The sequence below is a fragment of the Panthera tigris genome, chromosome A3 (assembly GCF_018350195.1).
Source record: "Panthera tigris isolate Pti1 chromosome A3, P.tigris_Pti1_mat1.1, whole genome shotgun sequence".
Taxonomy (NCBI): Eukaryota; Metazoa; Chordata; class Mammalia; order Carnivora; family Felidae; genus Panthera; species Panthera tigris.
This window is the reverse complement of record NC_056662.1, coordinates 58,808,241-58,822,215: the sequence shown is the minus strand read 5'-3', so window position 1 is coordinate 58,822,215 and position 13,975 is coordinate 58,808,241. Positions and strand designations below refer to the sequence as shown.

Sequence of the window (13,975 nt, the reverse complement as noted above, 5' to 3'; positions counted from 1 at the left end):
TTCCATGGGATCCTCACTAACATCTCTTATCCAAGTCCACACTATCTTCCTCACCAAACCCATTTCTGCTCTTATTTGTCTTGTTCCAATCAGTAGTCTCATCTATGACCTACCTGTGGTAAAACTGAACTTTTGCAGCCAATTTATGGAATCAGAGCCATGGAGCTATGAAGGTCTCCCAAGTTCAGTTTTAGTAATATCAATTATGGACATTGAACTCATTTTATACTTAAAAATCGGCATGACATTAGCAAAAACAAAAACCCAAGAAACCAAAACAACACTTGAATTCAGTTCCCTCTTCCTTTCAAATCTGGCTCTAAATTATAGTGCTGGCATACTCACTTTAATATGGTGTCCCATCTCCATGACAATAAGAGAGGCAGAATTCCATAAACATGGCACTCTGTTCTCTCCACTGACCTAAAGAGCAATCAATCATTTTGTCAACATTTAAGTGCAGTGCTACCTTCCTAACTTCTGTTTGAGTAGCTGCAAGACTGAATTACGTATTACTGAAGAAAATAAAAAGACCAATATGTAAATAATACCACAGTCAAGTCTGTTGTATAATTCACTTTTTCTACACCCTCCCCCTCTAAAAAATACCCTTTCAATTTATCACTTCTCAAATTATTGGAACAGAATATAAATTATTTGGCCTATTAAATTCTGCAAACGTACCAAGTGAACATACCGAGATATCCTTGGCAGTGTTGGGAGTCCTCTCTAAAAGCTCTTTGAACTCTGCTGGCTCTTTAGCAAAAAGGATGTAAAAGACTTTGTAAGCATTAGCAAAGACAAAGAGCAACAGTTGCTTGCTGTTTGATTTGTCCTTTCATCTGTCAGATCCCTTGGCATGTGCTATTTGTCAGACAGGCGTGCTGGGTGCTGGATATGCCAAAAGAATGACACCACAGAGCCTCCCTGCATATCCCCCACTAGAAGTCTGACAGAGAGCTCAATGAACCTGCTCACTTTGTAAATCAAATTTAATGGGGCCACGGAGCAAGTGATTCATAATATTTATGGAATGAGTCAAGGTAGGAATGACATTCCCTGGATACAACTTTCCATCAATTACAGAAGGAAGGAAGTGACCATTTAAGTGCTATGATATGGCACGTGATGCATTATTTCTTAGTCTGTATAATATAGGCTGGGTAAAATCCTGAGCCTTGTCAGAGAATGATGGCAATTCAAGAAACGGGTTTAATAATCAGATTTCCACACACAAGGACTACATCATCTTTGTTATAAGGTGGTAGCAGTCTTCAGCTCCAGTGAGCTCTTGCTTATATTTGAATGGCTATAGTTTCAAAGAGGCTTTAAAATATGTCATATCTTGGGGCACCTGGGTGGTTCAGTTGGTTAAGCATCTGACTTCGGCTCAGGTCATGATCTCATGGTTTGTGGGTTCGAGCCCTGCATCGGGCTCTGTACTGACAGCTTGGAGCCTGGAGCCTGCTTCAGATTCTGTGTCTCCCTGTTTCTCTGTCCCTCCCCCACTTTCTCTCTCTCTCTCTCCTCTCTCTCTCTCTCTCTCTCTCAAAAATAAATGTGACAAAATTGTTTAAAAAAACAAAATTGTTATATCTTTGTATTCCACTCAATAAAGCTGTGGGCTATGTATTTCATCTCCATTTTGTAGCTAACAAAACTAACCATCAAGAAGTTTAAATGGATAATAGTAAACCTCCTGCCTCTGTGTCTGTCAGGTTTGTCCCCTGAGTTCTCTAAGGAGCCACAGAGTTCTTCAATGAGCAGGGAGCTGCAGTCCATATCTCTGGCCCACAGCTCCCGAATTGCTATTGATTCAGCACTTTCTAACTTTTAAAGATTGAAGGAAACACATAAAAAAGTAAACAAAAGAAGACCTTGTGATCCCATAGGAAATCCTTTCTCCATTGCTAGTCAGTGGATGCTGGAAGACAGAGGAGAATGAAAAGGAAATAATAAAACCATTAAGTCACAACCAAAACTCCAACACTGGGTTTCTTTAGGGGAGAGAGCTTCAGAAGAGGCTGACATTTGGGCCCCAACACATTCTGGCTAGAGAACAATGGGCAGGAGGAGGCCTTTTACTTCAGGCCATGCTCTGGGATCAATTCAGGCAGCTCCCCTAGAAAAACTAGCCACAGGCAAGGCGGAAGGAGGACAACCCTGAACCTGGCTTCCTATTCCCTCTCTTTCCAAAGGCAGTTCATTCTTTGACTTTTTTACCTTATCCCATTTTAACATGCTGTCCCTGAATCCAACCTCTGACTTCCCTGCATAGAAAAATCAAAAGACCCTCCACCACAAAGCTCAGTGAGGACCCTGAAACCCTGCCTACCTGACTGCAGCCACAACTGCCCACAGTTGGAGACACCAGAGTCAGCTGCCTGGATATCTTTTTTGGCTAAAATTGACTGACCCTCACACCAAACTGGGAACTTTTCTGAAAATGGAAACCAGCTTCATCAAAGGTAAATAACAAGGAACCTTGTCTTTGTGGCGCAGGCATCTGCCAGAAGAGAAAGAGCAAACAGTGACGAACGTCTCCCATGGGCAGACTCTTGGCCAGCACCGTGGATGGGTCTCTTGGATTTTCCATGCATACAAATAAGAAGCCTGCTCAGTGAACTGGTCACTTAAATAGGTTTTTCCATCTGTGGAGTTTCAATTTAAAACACAGACAAAGCCATCTTCAGAAAATGTTCTTTTGTATTTATCACTTCCAATTCACTTAAATTAATTAATCTGCAATTGTCCTCACAGCTCTGTGATGGGGAGAGTTTCTAAGAATTGAATCTCTTCTAAGAACATGCGCTAGTTTGCTTATTTGATTTGCCAAATGCAGCAAGGGAGTATTTTCTCTACACTTTCCCAAGATATATTACAGGGCTACTAATTTATTCTCTGTTAAATTGGGCATCTCTAACTTGAGAAAGTTGTTAAAAATGAATAGAAGAGAGAAGCATGTGATCACACTCTGTGAACAGAGTTCATTTGAATTATTGGAAACTTATAATAAAGTCCACCAGAATTAAAAAAAAAAAAAGAATAAATGAACAGTGGAGATGGAGCATGAGATGATACTGCTGCCAACAGAGTGGTTTTTCTTTGTTTGTTTGTTTGTTTGTTTGTTTTTGTCTTCAGGGACACGCACTTAGTAAACAGATTCCTCCTTACTATAATACCCCACCAGGCAGACAGTCAACTTCACTAATTCACATGTAAGGAGAAAAGAAGGTAAAGTCCTGGCTGAATCGATGTCAAGCCACATTGTCAATGATGTCTTAAGACCAGAGCTGTTGTGTCACATCCCCTCCACAGAGAAAAGCAGTTAAGAGCAGGAGCCCCAGAGCCAGGCTGACAGAGTTCAAATCTCAGCTCCACCACTTACTGTATGGCCCTGGGAAAATTACTCACCTGTTTGTAATTCAGTTTCTTCCTTGGAAAAATTAGGACAGTAATGGAATCCTTCATAAGATTATTGTGGGGACTTCTTGAGTTAATATATGTGAAGCTGTTAGAATGCTGCCAGTAAACCATGTATGTATTTGCTAGTATTCTATGTATACAGGAACAGAACCTAAGATAACCAAGTATTTGCTAAGAAGGGGTGTTCTGAGAGCCTTTTTTAATGAAGACCTCAAAGAAAGGTCTTTTTTTATATGCAGACATGACAGTCCTATATTGGAGTTGTAGTTGTTTTTTTTTAAGTTTTTAGAAACAGCTTTATTTTTAAAATAGAATATTCATTGAACTGGTTTGAGTATAAATTTACTTTATTAAATCTATCCCTTCATAAAAAGTATGATGAATTATCAAAAGTTCACATCATCTGGGTCTAAATAATAGAAATGTGTTAGATTCCTATTTTACCTGGTTTCTATGTGAGAAAACATTTTGAAGCAGAGAAAGGACAGCCATACACTCCAGAAATCACCATCAAATTTGGGATCTTTTTACAATACATACCTTAATGATTTTCTTTTCATAAGAACAGGAAATAGGCCCACTACAGAAAATGTGGGAAACTCGGATAAGTAGGCAATAGAAAAAGAAGAAAAAATAAATTTTTGTACTAATTTCTGAAGCAATTACTATAAATGTTATGATGTATTTCCTGCCAATATGTTTTCCATTCTTATAATTGACAACATCTATTGTTTTTACATAAGAATTACGTTAAATATAAGATTTATCATCTTCCTCTTTTCTTCTAACCTTATAGAATAAGCATTTTTCCATGTTAGTACTGTGCTTCACATCTTATCTCATAACTCAGGAGTTAGTGGTGTCTGTTCTATTCCTGCATCAAGACCTCATCTTTCCTTCAGAGATGAATAGGCAGTCCAGCTCCATCCTCCAGATACGTGTGTGGTGGTGGGGGTAGGTAAAATAAAACTATATTAATAAAATCTTATCCTTAGAGTTCTCAGAACCATAATGCATTTATTAACATCTCAACATATGAGTTAAATTATACATGCTGACACTGTTTTGAACCAACTGTGCCAGTACTAATGTCCCAAGTTTTCAATCCCAGTGGAGGATTATATTGATTAGCTCTGACTACCATAACAAAGTACCACAAACTGGGTGACTTGAAACAATAGAAATTTGTTTCCTCACAGTTCTGGAGGCTAGAAGTACAAGATCAAGGTGTCAGTAGGTTTGATTGCTCCTGAGGCCTCTCCCTTTGGCTTATAGATGGCCATCTTCTCTGTGTCTTCACATGGTTTTTCTTCTGGATGTGTCTGTATCCTAATATCCTTTTCTTATTAAAAAAACAAAAAAACAAAAGCAGTTGTATTGGATTAAGGTCCACCCTCATGATATTATCTTAACTTAATTACATCTTTAAACACCCTATTTCCAAATAGTCACATTCTGAGGTAGTAGGGATTAGCAATTCACCATATGAATTTGAGGGGAGGACACAATTCAGCCCTTAACAAGGATTTATGAGACCATACTACTATACCTGTGAGTTTGTTTGTTTGTTTTTGTTTTAACAGAGGCATACATTTCTTTTTAGTGATGTCAACTGCAGATCTAGAATACCTGAGAGCTGAGGCTGTTGCTTATGTCACTCTTGGCTACTCAGATCTCACCACAGTGTTTGACACTTAATAGGTAACAAAAAGGAGAAGTAAAGTGGGGAAGAAATTAGGTGCACAGAACAAATACACTTTATCAGTCTGATCCAGCCTTCAAAGACTAAAAGAGGAAAGTGGTTAAAATTCCATGTATTTATTTTCTAATTCAGCACCTAACTTTATCCCCAGTTATGAAGATGAGCAGTGACTTACTTGTCCAGAACTAAAACATACTAGCTCTTTTTTTAGTTTGAGGGAATATTTTACTCTTTTCATATGTACATTCAAAGACATTTTCTTCTTACATGACATTAGTGTCTTTTTAAATTTTTTTAATGTTTATTTATTTTTGAGAGAGAGTGTGAGCGGGAGAGGGGTAGAGAGAGAGGGAGACACAGAATCTGAAGCAGACTCTAGGCTCTGACCTATCAGCACAGAGCTTCGCCCAGAGCTCGAACTCACGGACCATGAGATCATGACCTGAGCTAAAGTCGGATGCTTAACCAACTGAGCCACCCAGGCACCCCATATATGATGTTAGTTTTTACGGAAAGAAAAGAAAGGAAAGGAAAGGAAAAGGAAAGAAGAGAAAAGAAAAGAAGAGAAAAGAAAAAAGAAAAGAATGAAGGAAGGAAAAAAAGGAAGGAGGGAGGGAGAAAGAAAGAGAGAAAGAGAACAAGAGAGAGAGAGAAAGAGAGAGAACCCAGAAGGGTCATTTTCTTCTATAAGTTTTTCCCCCCACTCTTGTAACTTTTAAGAGCATAAGTATAAGATTCACTTATATCATTTCACTTAATCCTCCCAATAGCCCAGTTGTTATCATCAATATTTTGCACTAAGCGAAGTCTCAAACAAGTGAAGGTATTTGAACAAAACACACAATTATTAATGCAGAATCAGATCTGAACTTTCATCTTCCAAACCCAAGCCCCATGCTTATTCACCTCTATTCTTGGTATTCCACCACCCGTGGAGATTCACATGTTGGGCTCCCATGTCTTCCACCTTAAAGAACAGTAGGAAGTTGGGGAAGAATACTAAACTACAGGATATGAAAGTTGGGCCCTCCATCAAATTAACTGTCTTACTCCGAGCACATTAATTTCCTGTTACCTTGAGTTCTCATTTGAAATAGGATATGTTGCACAATGTTATCTTTAAAGTGTCATTAGTTACGTAAAATTCTATGTTGGGCCAAAAAGAAGTTTACGTGCTGCTGGTGGGTAGGACCCTGAAGTAAGATTTGATAGCACTCTATAATTCTTGTAATTAATTTCCAGTAGATGTCTGGGATTTTTGCTATCACCACATCAAAGATAAGCTTTACCTGTTTCATTTTGCCTCCATTCTCCTGGGTCTTAGTGAAGGAACTCTATGTAGGCTTTGAATGGACCTGTACTTTTTAAGAATTTTCTACGCTATTATTTAACAAGCATTTATTGAACACCTGCTATATGCCCATACTGGACCAAATAGAGAAGATAAAATTATGATTTAGAAATTATTTTAGCCTTCAAACATTGTCATTAAGTAGGGAAATGGCAATGTTGCCATATTATATTTTCTAAAATGTACAGTTTTCAATGAAAGATTATAAAACACAGGAGATAGCAGAGTATGGATCGTGAATGGGGCGGGAAGTGGGGTGAGGAGTGGGGAGAGGGTAGAAGCAGTTAATAGAAATGGACCCTGAGGAGGCCCCAGTGTTATACCTACTAGTCAAAGTCTTTAAATCAGCTATTATAAATATGTCCAAAGAACTAAATGAAACCATGTCTAAAGAATTAAAGGAAAGTAAGACAATGATGTTTTACCAAATTGAGAATAGCAATAAAGAGATAGAAATTATCCTACCTAATTTTGGAGTTTAAAAGTATAAGAACTGGAAATGGTTAATTCACTAGAGGCGCTGAACAACACATTTGAGTTGACGGAAGAAAGATTTAGTGAACTTGAATAAAGTTCAACTGAAATTACCCAGTCAGAAAGAAAAAAGAATAAAAAAAAATGAGCAGAGTCTCAAAAATGTATGGGATACCACCAAGTGTTCTTGCATATGTATAATGAAACACCCAGGAGAGAGAGAGAACAAGAGATGGAAAGAATATTTGAAGAAATAATGGCCTAAAACTTCCAAAATATGATGAAAGACATGAATCTGTTCATCCAAGAAACTCAATGAACTCCTATAAAACAAACTCAAAAAGATCCATGCCTAGTCACATCATAATCATACTGTTGAAAGACAAAGAGAGAATCTTGAAAATAGCAAGAGAGAAATGTTTAATCATGAGAACAAGAGCTCCTCGATAAGATTAAAACTCAACTTCTCATTGGAGCCCATGGAAGCCTAAAGCAGTGAGATGACATATTCAAAATACTGGCAGTGGGAAGGAAGGAGGAGAACTGTGAGTCAAGAAATCTGTATCTAGCAAAACTATCCTTTAAAAATAAAAAAAAAATTAAGAAATTCTAAGATAAGCAAAAACAGAGAAATTCATTGTTGACAGACCTGCCTTATAAGAAACAGTAAAGGGAGTTCTTTAGGCTTAAATAAAGGATAATAATTGGTTATTTGAATCTATGCAAAGAAATAAAAAGCACTGGTAAGGGTAACTGCAAGGTAAATATATAATAGATAATAAAGTATTTTGTACCTTTTTTCTCCTCTTACCTGACTTAAAAACAACTCCATAAAGCAATAATTACAAAACTGTGTTGATGAGCTTAAAATACATAAAAATGTAATATATATGAGAGGAGCCCTGAGTTGTCCTGAGATGTGCTGAGGAGGCTCAGTTTTATCCTGGTTTCAGAGCAGTCAGCACTAGTTCTTAACAAGAGCATCAGATCTGGTTTTTGAAAGCTCATCTGGGCTTCAGAGTAGCTGATAAAGTGGAAGGGTGGAGGAGGAGGGAAGAGACAGGATTAAGAAAGTCTTGCTAGAAGCCAGATGTAATAGCCCAGGAGAGAGAAAGTGGCTGGTCGGTCTTAATGAGAAGGCAGCATGAGAAAAAAATTCATTCTTTTAATACAGGCATCCATGTATAATCTAAAAAACTGTGGTCCTGGCTGTCAAAAGGTGGTGTTCAATTCTGTTACCCAAAGAGTGCATCATTCCTCTGATAAAAAGATTTGAGAGTGGAAGCTGTAATAAGAATATAATGAGCTGAGAGAGAAGGCACTTCTCCAAATCCCCTGAGTCATATTTCATTGGTTACATTTAAAAGTTCTATCATTAAAAGAAGTTTAAATTCTGTGATGGAAAGAAAAATCATTTTCATCACTGCTTTAATGGAAAGGCTCATCTTAGAGGCAGGGAGATGCTTAGACAAATGGATGAAGGAGACTTGGTATCTGTGATTAAGGGGGTGAGTATGAACTTCTGCAGGCCCGATGGCTCTAGAAGACTATGGTTTGTGTTGTTCCTATTGAATGGCTTCATTTCTTTAACATTTTCTAAATGCCAAATCAATCATGGACACTTGTCACATATATTAAGTAGCATCGTGAGAATTAATAAACTTCCATTGGTCAAAAAGACAGTGTTGGGGTCAAAATAAAAAAGACATTGTCATCTTTTATTAAAGTCCTACTTCCAGAGAATTGTAAATTCACTGATGGGGCCCTATGGGAATTAACAGAAGCATTCTACCTGTAGTTAAACCCAGAGGTGGAGTTCTGAATGCTTTGAAAAAGGCAATCAGCTGTCAGAAAAAAAAAAAATACTGCAAAATAACTATGTTCTTTCTTTCCAGATGAGATTACAGGACACTGGAAGACAAAGCATTAGGAACTATGATTTCTCTATAAGAATCCTTCCAAAGAGGAAAGGATCGTTTATTATAACATGTTTTTATTTGTGATGGTCAGAAACAGAGAACCATCAGAAGGACCTTGAGAAATAGAGGAGTTATGAAAATATCATAATACTATCTAACATTTTTAGGTGCTTACCATATGCCAGAAACTGTGCAAAGCCCTGTATGATATCACATAGGCTTCACATTGACACTATGCAGTTGACAATATTACTCTCCTTATCACATAACTAGGGAGATGGAAGTTCAGAGAGGTTAAGGGACTAGTCATACAGCTTGCACGAGGCAGTGTCTATGCAGATCCAAGTGTGGAGCCCAAACTCTTGGTTAAATTGCCTCAAATTATCAGATGCATGTGCTCTGGATCTGGAACAAGAAAGCTCCCCAGGCCCAAGGCAATGCTAAGGGATGTCTTTCTCATGGCCTTTCCATTTCTATCCAGTCCTCACCCTGTACATTAGCAATTCTGCTCCTTCATCACTTTCACAAGTGATCCAGCCTGCCCTGGCCCAAAATCATTGGAGCCCCATTGCTAGCCAGCCATGTCTCTCAGGAACTGATTCCAAATTCCTGTGAAAAGAATCTTCTAGGTCCGGCTCATCTCATCCTCTCAAGCCAAGCTCACAGGTCAGAACCCCTGGCCAGCCAGTGCTAATCGCCCTTGTGGCAACTGGTCCAGTCCAGTCAGTGAGGCCGAGGCAGGGCCCTGTGGAGCAGAACAGAGCCACCCAAGCAGCTACAGTGGGGCAGGGCAGATGCCCCCAGAAGGAGAGAGTGGGCAGGGCAAGCAAAGATCAGCGTCTCTAGAGCACACCTGAAGGGCAGAGCATTCCTCATCAGGACCCACTTACTGGATCCAGGCTCCTCCTCAAGAAGACGTGGAGACTGAGAAACTACATGATCCATTGCTGACAGGGTGACAGAGGGTTAGGAACATGGCTATTGAGGAAGATCTATCACTAGTCCATACACCAAACACAGCAACCTCATTCTGTTACATCTTTTCTTCCAATTAGACTTACAACTGCAAGTCTCTGTCTTCCTGGGCCTCCAAGGCTAATCACGTTTATTTTTCAAGTCTCTCGAATAGGTATCTCTGGTGTCCACACTTGGTTGCAAATCCAGGTCTGTACCTCAGGTTACATTCATTGAACACAGTATTCTGTTTTGCACCGCTGCAACCACTCTGTGAGGAAGGACTGTTTGAGCCCCCTTATTATAGATGAAAAAACTGAGGCCATGAGAAGTGAAGGACCTTGTCCAAGTCACAGCTAAGAAGCAGTAGACCAGTGCTCCCAACAGACACTTCTATGCTCTTAAGCACTCAGCCAAGAGCCTACGATACGCCAAGTGCTGGGTATAGTGGGGGACATGGTAGACAGGGTCTTGTCCCCATCGAAAAAGACACAAAGATAAAGTTTTACCTACAACTTGTGTCAACAAGGGGTTAACCAAGCAGGCCTGAGGCTCCTTTGCATAGAAAGCCAGCTTGCAGTGTTGGGCCTGGGCTGACCTTTGAGAACTGGCTTCCAAAGTGTCCCTGATCAATAGTTAACTGCTAAAGGTGGCTCCCTGTGCTTCCTGTGTTTGTGCACATGATGCGGTTTATGCACCTGCTTTCCTCCAAGGGGTCTGGAATTTTGGTATGTGCTAGGCAGAGGGTGTGCATGCAGTCAGCCCCCGGTACAAATCCTAGGTGCTGAGTCTGTAACGGGCTTCCCTGGGCAGAAACATTACACACATATTGCTGCATTTTTGCTGTTAGGAGAGGAGGTGCTCTGCATGACCCTCACTGGAGAGAGAGAGCATGAGGAAGCCTACACACAGATTCTTCCAGATTCCACTTGTGTCTTTTCCCTGATGATCTAGGTGTGTATCCTTACTATGTCACTGTTACAAATCTTAGCCATGGGCACAACTACATGGTGGGTCCCGTGGGTTCTTCTAGCAAATCTCCAAATGCAGGAGCAGTCAACACACACACTATGCACACACCTGCTATGAAGACAGAACAACACAGGTGACATGGGAGACAGCAGGAGCCCAGTTGGAAAGACCCCCTGTGGATGTTCTCTTTCAGCAGAGACCTGATGGAGTTAAGGAGGTAAAGGGCAGGAAGAACGTGTTCCAGACAGAGGAGGAAGGATTGAACAATGTCCACTGTGGCTGCACCCCTGCAAACCAGGAGGGCCGGTGGGTCAGAGCCACAGACAAAGACTGCTCAAGGGAGCCTTGACTCCATGCTAGGCCTGCTGGCAGACTATTAAAGGATGGTAGCAGGTGAGAAACATGATCAGGTCACTTTTTCAAAGATAACTCTGGCTGCCATGTGGAGAGTAGATTATGAAAGTGGAAGCAGGGAGAGCAGTGGGGAGGCCATTCATGGTCCAGGTGAGACAGGGTGACTGGTAGCTATGGATAGAAAATGGGCTCAGAGGACATTTTATGACAATGGCTTCTGACAGTGGCCTGCTAACTGTCTCCCTGATACCCAGTGCTCAGCCCAGTCCAGCTCCCGGCCTGCCTGAGACCTCATGCTGAGTCCCCCTTCCCAGACAATCCCCACAGCTTTCCATTGGGGGTGACAGGGCAGGCCTGTGTACCCTGCCAGCCTGCAATGATATTCCCAGTCTGTGATATAAGTTTGCTGGCTGTCACTTCTCAGGAGTATTTATTTTGACACTTTGTTCTTTCTATTTTTTTTCTTAAGGGTGTTATAGTATCTTTTCATTTATGAAAGCACTAGAATAATTGATGGGAAGGAATTGTGTGTGTGTGTGTGTGTGTGTGTGTGTGTGTCCTTCCATGACAAAATAAAGTTGGCAACCTGCTTTCATCCCTTCCCATCTTCCATGCTTTAAGAAAAATAAATGGTCTGTGAAATCCAGAAAAGTCTCTGGTGACCACTGGGGGTCATGTCCAAACTCAGCCCTGCATGGGGCTCTCCACAACCTTGCCCGCACCCACCTTACCTTCCAGCTTCTGTCTCCCCACTCCCCTACCCTCTGCTCCTGCTTCCCAAGGCCTTCCCACCAGCCCCTCTTTCCCAGGTTGCCTCAGCCCTCAGCATTCTCTCTGTCCTAACTTCTTCCTCTGACAGATGCCCTACTCCTCCCATTGGGCAAATTTAACTTGTCCTGAATTTCTACCTGCTCAGAACCCTCTACTCCTAGAGGCTGGGACTGACCAGTCTCTACATTGTCTTCAATGTGAGCACAGGGCCTCCCAGGACTGGCAGGGCAGACAGCAACATAGCCGGCATGGACACCTTTGTCCTGGCTCCATCCTTCTCTGTCCAGGTCGTTGTTGACTCGCCCTCAGTTAAAGCCAGGAGAGGAAATGAGTTCAAGGCTTAAAAGCAGTATTCCCAATCTTTCGATGGTAAAGCAAGCAGTAATCACTCCCCATTGTTATCCAGGTGCACCATCCTAGAACAAAGAGGTCACTTGCAGAATTACAGGGAAGCCAGTGCACAGCAATGAGGAGAGAATACAGTGTACCCGACTCTACCTCTCACGGAGCTCTCAGAACACAGCTGCAATGATTCTAGGGCAGTAGAAATAGTTCTTTGACATAGCTGGAGTTATGCAAGCTATAATAATGATACATTTCCTTAAAAACTCAGATTTCAGGGTATAAATAGATTGCTTTCAGGGGATTAGAAAATAGCTTCCCATACAGGGAGTACCTGCTCCCCAAACGAAGCATATCTTGGGAGCTTCAATCTTCTCAAGTGCAATGTCATTATCCTAAGTAAAAAATTTAAAAAGGTGAGTGGAAGGGGCACCTGGGTGGCTCAGTCAGTTAAGCATCAGACTCTTGATTTTGGCTCAGGTCATAATCTCACAGTTTGTGAGATGGAGCCCCATGTTGGGCTCTGTGCTGTGAGCTCGGGATTCTCTCTCTCCCTCTGTCTCTGCCCCTCCCCTGCTCGTGCGCTCTCTCTCTCTCTCTCTCTCTCTCTCACAAAATAAATAAACTTAAAAAATAAGAAGGTGTGGGGATGGGCAAAATAGGTGAAGGGAATTACTTCCAGGTACAAACTTCCAGTTATAAAATAAATAAGTCATGGGAATGAAAAGTCGAGCGTAGGGAATATAATCAATACTGTGATAACCTTGTATGGGGACAGATGATGACATTTACTGTGGTGAGCATTGCATCATGCATAGAATTGTCAGTCCACTATGTTGTATACCTGAAACTAATAATGCAACATTCTGTGTCAACTGTACTTCGATATAAATAAATAAATAAATAAGCCATCAGCAAGTCAGTGGTGAACTGAGCACTGGGCTATGTACTACACAAATATGAACTATTAGTTGAGGAGACAAGAAAAAAATACTAAACAATGTAAAACTAAATACCCTTACGTTCCTCTGCGGGACTGCTGAGGGAGGAAGGGATTGCCTTGTAAAAGAATTTTGATCTAAAATGGAACCGGAGGATATAAAATGAAAAAGTTTATGCACATGCCCTCAGGAAAACAAAACTTAAGGACTAAGAGACCAATAGTCCCCATAAAATGCCTGATATACAGAAAACTGATAACACTGGAACTTTCTTAAATGATAAGGAACTGGTCAGGTGTTGCCTCATATCAACTTTGGGAAATTTTACTTATGGTTCTCAGAGGCATGTTTCCCAGAAGCATCTCAGGTCAGGCTGGTCTCACAAAATAAGCTGAATTGAGCTTTGTTTGTATGACTGCAATGGTTTTGTCTGCTTGGAGAGTTTTCAAAGCTTATCTCCAGTTTTTTTATTTTAACAGACCCCTCCTTACATTTTGTGCTAACAAACAGAGCCCACCCTAAGCCTTCCATCAGACTCGCCTGTGTCTCGCTACAGCATGTGTGTCCCAAACTGCAATTCCTCTGCTATTTCTGAATAAACTCATCTTTTTGACAATTTTGAGCTTGCTTCAGTTTACCTCTTTATTTAGATGGACGTCCTGTGTATGATGCAATGCCCTTTACGTGAGCACTTAGTGATAAATTCTACTTCAAATACAGAGCCAAGGAAGCTATTTCCTAAAAACAAACAAACAAACAAACAAACAAA

At 40.7% G+C, this 13,975-nt stretch overlaps 1 protein-coding gene and 1 long non-coding RNA gene across 2 annotated transcripts in view; one reads left to right on the top strand and one right to left on the bottom strand.

Annotated features, from left to right (window-relative positions):
• Nucleotides 1-299, bottom strand: part of LOC122237289 — a 37,035-nt gene extending 36,736 nt beyond the window's left edge. The window contains exon 1 of the long non-coding RNA XR_006215658.1: nucleotides 114-299. This is a non-coding gene — a long non-coding RNA (uncharacterized LOC122237289). The remainder of the gene's footprint in view (nucleotides 1-113) is intronic.
• A 10,864-nt stretch (nucleotides 300-11,163) lies between these two features.
• NPAS2 (neuronal PAS domain protein 2) overlaps nucleotides 11,164-13,975 on the top strand; it is a 194,063-nt gene continuing 191,251 nt past the window's right edge. Inside the window, exon 1 of the mRNA XM_042981167.1 lies at nucleotides 11,164-11,191. The gene's annotated coding sequence lies outside the window, so the exon portion shown is untranslated. The remainder of the gene's footprint in view (nucleotides 11,192-13,975) is intronic.